Consider the following 6,004-nt stretch of genomic DNA (forward strand, 5'->3'; position numbering starts at 1 on the left):
AGTACACACAGTTTTCAAATAAATGTAGGGAAAATATTTCAGAAATTTAGTGGAATAGACAACTAAGACAATACTTACAGAGCAGTACTGAGGTAAGTACTTGCGAAGTCTACATAGTTGTAGCGTAAACCTTTAATCAAAGCAAGAATATCAATAAGCATAGACAAAGTATTTCAAGAAGAATAAAGCTTCGCAGCACATAAATCATATTAAATGTGGATACTTCATGAGCTTTCTTCTGGTGCCCCCCTCAAAATTCAATATCAACATTGCACTGAAGAAAGGATATTTTATAATCAGAATAATCTCAGATTGCAGAGAGATTTGCTCAATTTATTCTTATTCCCAAAACCGGAAAATAATTGATGCTACTGCTGCAACAAAGGCTGATAACAGCTTTGAAACTGAAACAGAATGGTAAAGCTTTGAGCCATAAAACCAAAACATTGAAGTAAAAAAAGTCCAAAAACCTGTTTTGAAGTTGGTGATAACTCTCTGTGAGTTTGATATCTCACATCACACACAGTAATATGATCCACTGTGGATTATTCAAAATATTGATTAAACGCTGGCTTTCTTTTTGCCGATTTCAATTCAGTGTTAGTTTACACCGATCCCAAAGAGTGTAAGTCTCTTTTAAGTAGCCTGTAGTTTTGTTGCCTACTTGGACAGCTGGTAAAAGTTGTGAGGGGTTAAAAGATGAAACACAAGACGTGCGCCACTAACACAGACTTAAGATAGTCCATACTGAGTCAGCTGCTCTCAGGGCTCAGGTCACCCCCCCCCAAGTTCTGCTTGACCTACAAATGTGTATTTTACATTTACAACTCTCCTTCAGAATGGCATTTGCCTCTTCCATACTTAATGAATCAGGGTAATTATCCATATCACAGCTATTTAAAAAGTGTATTTTTCTACATTTTATTTTTCAGTTTGGGTTTTTTTTGGGGTTATGCCAAACAAAAGAAAATGCAACAAGACTTAGGTTATAGGTCCACTCACACTTTTTTTCAAAAGGAATACCAGTCTGAGAATACACCAATTAATTACATTGACAGTGACTACCTATTAAGATTTTTTAAAAAAGCCTACTCTAATGCTGTCGTCTTTGTCGTCCACTATCCTAGGAGGAGAATGTGAGTGCAAGCAAAGCCTAAAGTAGCAACTGGGCTAGCTGAGAGTGTGGGGTGAGGCTGGAGAACAGTGAAAACACTGTAAATGACATGTGAATGGCCGATTGTTTGAAAATCCTGTCACAATACCCTAAGAATTCAATTAATTGCTATCTGTTAGCAAGATTATGCAAAAAGGTGTAGAGTAAGTAACAAAAAGTACTGTTTTCTGGCCACATTAACAATGCAAACAGAATGACTGCTGTTAGTATTCATGCTGCTGTCTGCTTTATTATTAATATTCTTTATTCTTTTTTCAGACTGTGCGTGGCGTGAATGGAATAAAGATGGGTTTGATCGAGACAGAAGCGTCCTAACGAGCTGAGGACTTATTTATAACTCCACTGTGATACTGGCAGAGTTGCTCTGAAGCTGTCAGTCAAACAGAGAAATGGAGAGATGGTTATGGGAGGATTTCCGTCTACAATATAAGAAGTGATGTCACTTGATGTGACTTAATGAATTGATGAGTTAAACTTCATGTAATCATATTAACAAAGAAGTGTTCCTAGATTTTTAACCATGATTTACCAGCCACTAATGTAATTTATCTGAGGGCGTAGAAGAAGACATGTTCAACTCGTCTACAGACTGTTAACATGCTGCCAGCCCACCACCCCTTACACACACACGTGCGCATAATAAAAAATCCCAGTAGCAGATGTGATTTTCCGATATTTCACATGTGTAGTAGAATATTTCCATGGCGACAAGATGTGCACTTCACATGTGTTTTTTGTTTTGAAGGTGGAAATACTTTCTTCGAAACCCCCAATCTCTTAAAACCCTGACACAGAGAAAGGCCAGGGGTAAGAGAATACATTTGAAAAAAGAGCATACATGAATTATTACCACTGGGCAGACTTGGGAGAATCCGGACCATTTTGATATGAAATAGGTCAATTCCCCCATCCCATCATCTTTCTGATAAAACTGCAGCTAACCATCTCGCAAAATTAAGAGCAGGAGGAAAACCTCTAGAAAAGTTCAATTTGGCGTGGAATCTGTTTGTGGCAGGGGTCTGGGGGCAACACAGTTTGCGAAAGCAAATTACACATTTGGATGCATTGTTATTGTTATTACTGACTTCGGAAATACAGGACAGATGGTGGCAGAACACTAAAACACCTACAGCGAGGAGTTGCACTCATGCCTTACATGATTTATGTTTCAGAAATACATTTTGATCATGAACACACTGTGACTTCAGTGGTTTCAATATTGACGGTGAAATGTTGTTTGTGAACTCTTTGCTCATACTTCAGGCATTTCAGTGTGCACATTCAAAGCTGGCTCTGTCGGCATTGGAAAGCATCAGACGCTGCTGTGAAACTACTCCCCCTGCGGATTAATGAAGTTCATTTTATCTTGTGATTTTCAAGGTCACCAGAGGATAATCCCTGACGATCTGGAGCCATCGTGAGATCTAAAAGGCCTTCTTGTATACACTGCTCTAAAAAATGAAATCAGATCTTGATGAACGAATTATTCAAGTGGAAAGTCTTTACTCATGTAACATTGTATAATTTGTTGTATAAACCACCCTGAAAATCAAAGTATACATTTTTAATCACAAGCTGATCCAACTTAGGTGAATTTCATCACAGCAACTCATAATGCGACTTAGTAGTGTGTGCCCTCCTTGTGTCTGTATGCACTCCCGACAATGTCTGGATCAGGGCATCAATGCTGCTTCCTAGAACTAGAGCTCCTCACGCTAAGGTGCAGATCCTTCTTTCTTCCAAGGGAACTTCAAATAATAGCAATTATTACAGGATACATTCCCCCACAGGTAGCGCTTGAAAAGTTGCATCGTGATCGTCGTAGCAGGGGACTTTAATCATGAAGCTCTCAAACTGGTCATGTACACACGCCATACAAATGTGAGTTTTCCAACCAGAGAAAATAACAGTAACAGTCATACAGCAACAAAAAGCCTGAATGTGAAGTGTTTGAATCCACAAAGCACTTCAGGGGTTTCAGGGGTAAACAGAGTAGCATCTGAATTCAATACAACTGAAGATATGGGACTTATTTTCAGACGTAAAAAAAAAAAAACACAGAAAAAAAACATAACATGCCTCCATACTGCTCCTGTGGTGTCATCCAAGAGTCCCAAGCCCCGATATTCATATTCGAATCAAATCGGCATCATTTTGAATACATAAGAAAAACAGGTCTCTAAAATGAGTCATCTGGCAGGATTACCTTTGAGCTCCCATGCAGCTGCCATTACTATGAAAAAAAACACCCCCAGTTATAACTTCACATTGAATTAAAGCAGTAAGGCAAATATTCACCTTAGACTATAAAGGTCTTTTAGTGAGGTTAATTAAAGAGGGGTGAACGTCAAGTTTGCATGAGACCCAGATGTTAACTTTTCACCATCTCTGATTAAATGTCAAGGAATGAGGCTTAGGCTATCCCCCAGTATAAAATGATGACATTTCTTTCACTCTTTCACTTTCTTTCACTCTCATACAGTGTGCATTGTGCCCACTGCCAACTACTTCAGGAGGAAATCATCTTGAACAACTTGTTCTTTGTTTGAGTCAATTATCAACAAAATGTAGATTTGTGATGGCAGCATCACCAATAACTTTGAATCGAGAGTGTTTGAACTGTCAAGGGCTCAACTCTCTCTACCAGGTGAGCGAGCGCAAGCACCTGGCCCATTTGCTGCATGCGTTCCTCACACTCTCTCCCCATTTCATAAATTAATTCAAAAAATGCGGAGAAAATATGTGCAGTGTTTTAACTGAAAATAAGACCGATCAGCACCATAGCACCACATGCAATATACTGACGGATGCTCCGAATTGACTTGAATTGGATTATGCTTCATCTCCAACAAACTTGATTTTATTTATTTTCTTACTCATACATTTCCACAGTAAGTAAACACAGCAGGACAAGTTGTCAGGGCTGTGGAAATAGAGCTGTTCCGACAATTGAGAGATCCAGACTGATGGAGCCTGAGGCCAGCTAGCCATTCTCATTTTCCATCTGTCTCAATTTGGCTGAAAAAAAAACAACATTTCTGCATCTCCCTCATTTTACAAGGAGACACATGAGATGTTATCTAACAAAGGCGAATTGCCACTTTCTCTAACTTTTGGAAAGTGAAATCCTTCCTCTTTCTAAACTGGTTCCAGAAATAAAAGGGAAGATTTTAGCATTATATTATGATAACACATGACATTTCAAACATCAAATTTGAAATGTAGAGTAGAATTTGGGTTAAAGAAGGCAGTTGGTCCAATGACCTATTGACATTTCTCAGACTTCCAACAAAGTAACAGGGTAAGAGAGTAGTGAATGTTGTAAATTCTCTGTATCATACATTCAGATTTGCAAAGTGAACAAATCTTTCGGAATAGTAAATAATAATAATTATCAAATCTATACAGATAACACAGATGAGGTGTAAACAACGACAAGGAGCTGAAGGAGGATTTAAATCTTTGAGACAGCCGGGGAGTGTGGTGGGGCTACAACTCAATATCTGCAAGATGCACCTAATATATAGTGTTGTTCTCTCTTCGTGAAACTGATTTCTCAAAAATACTTCAGTTTAGAAAATAATTTTCGAAACTTAACCACCATCACAATAGATAATGTGTCCAAGTCGTATGAGGTGACAGGTGAAGATGGCACGCTATATGCCAAATCATTTAATGATTTAATGATTTAAAAGTGCTTAGTTGACACAGATTTAAGACAGACAACTACCAGAAACAGCCCTAAGAAAAACGACTCAAACGTGTCTGGATCAACAATGAGCTATCCCAAACTGTTAAGCAGATCCAGACATCACAGCACAAGCTGGACGATATGGAGAATAGAAGCCACCGTAAAACAATCTCTTGTTGTGGGGCTAAAAGAAGGTAATTTCTGCAGACGAGTTGAGGAGACACACAATACAGCAAGCGAGAGACTGATTTGAAGAACTGGGATACTGCAGGAACTCACCTCCTCGTTAGTATAGTGGTGAGTATCCCCGCCTGTCACGCGGGAGACCGGGGTTCAATTCCCCGACGGGGAGTGCAAAATATTTTTTACTCCCTGTTCACGCTTGACTGCGTGGTCACCCATGATCCACGAGAGGGATCACGAGACAAAGAGGGCGATGATGACAAGAAGATTTTCAAAAATCGATGTACATTTTGCAATTACTAGGAATAAGACGTTTTTGATCATGGGTCCCAGCTTGCTTACCACCTAACTGACAGAGTTGGATGAAATAGTTCTCCTAAATAAGGCTGTGACAGAAATAAAAAAACATAAAATCTGTAATACCTTCACTGAGTCCATTTACCTCTGTTCAGCACATCAGCTATTTTTGTTTCAATGTTGTGCATGGACACACTGCTACATTGTATCCACATTACTCTTACATCTCATACTCAGAGCCTTCTATGCCATTTTAAGGGCAATTTGAGTTGGCCCATTTGACAAGCACCACTTGATCGCTTTGCTGCAAAGTGGTTATTGTTTCAGTTACACTGTGATTGCCTGACCATCTGTTGCTACAAGGAGGTGACACTGACGATGTTTAATGAATAAAAGCTGGTTCTCTAGCAGGGACAGAGCCATGCTGAAAGTATCTCCTCTCTTCGGAACAGTCAGACTGCTGATGGCTCTAAGTCCAGACATGCTCCTATCCAACCACCTCTCGAGAGGAGCGTCACAGATAAGCCCCGAGTGTTTGTCTCCCTTCCTTTATCAATCTCAAACAGAGAGCGTTTTTGCACCATTATTCTGTGCTCTGACTGATAAGGTGTGGAGAGCCCAGAGTGGTGTGAAAGACACCTTGTGCCGGCCTGCAGGTT

General features: G+C 39.5%; 1 non-coding gene across 1 annotated transcript; it reads left to right on the forward strand.

The window, feature by feature from the left end:
* The first annotated feature begins 5,145 nt into the window (after positions 1-5,145).
* On the forward strand, positions 5,146-5,217 carry trnad-guc. Its single transcript has one exon. It is a non-coding gene; the product is annotated as a tRNA-Asp (tRNA).
* The last annotated feature ends 787 nt before the right edge of the window (positions 5,218-6,004 follow it).

The sequence above is a fragment of the Hippoglossus stenolepis genome, chromosome 24 (assembly GCF_022539355.2).
Source record: "Hippoglossus stenolepis isolate QCI-W04-F060 chromosome 24, HSTE1.2, whole genome shotgun sequence".
NCBI lineage: Eukaryota > Metazoa > Chordata > Actinopteri > Pleuronectiformes > Pleuronectidae > Hippoglossus > Hippoglossus stenolepis.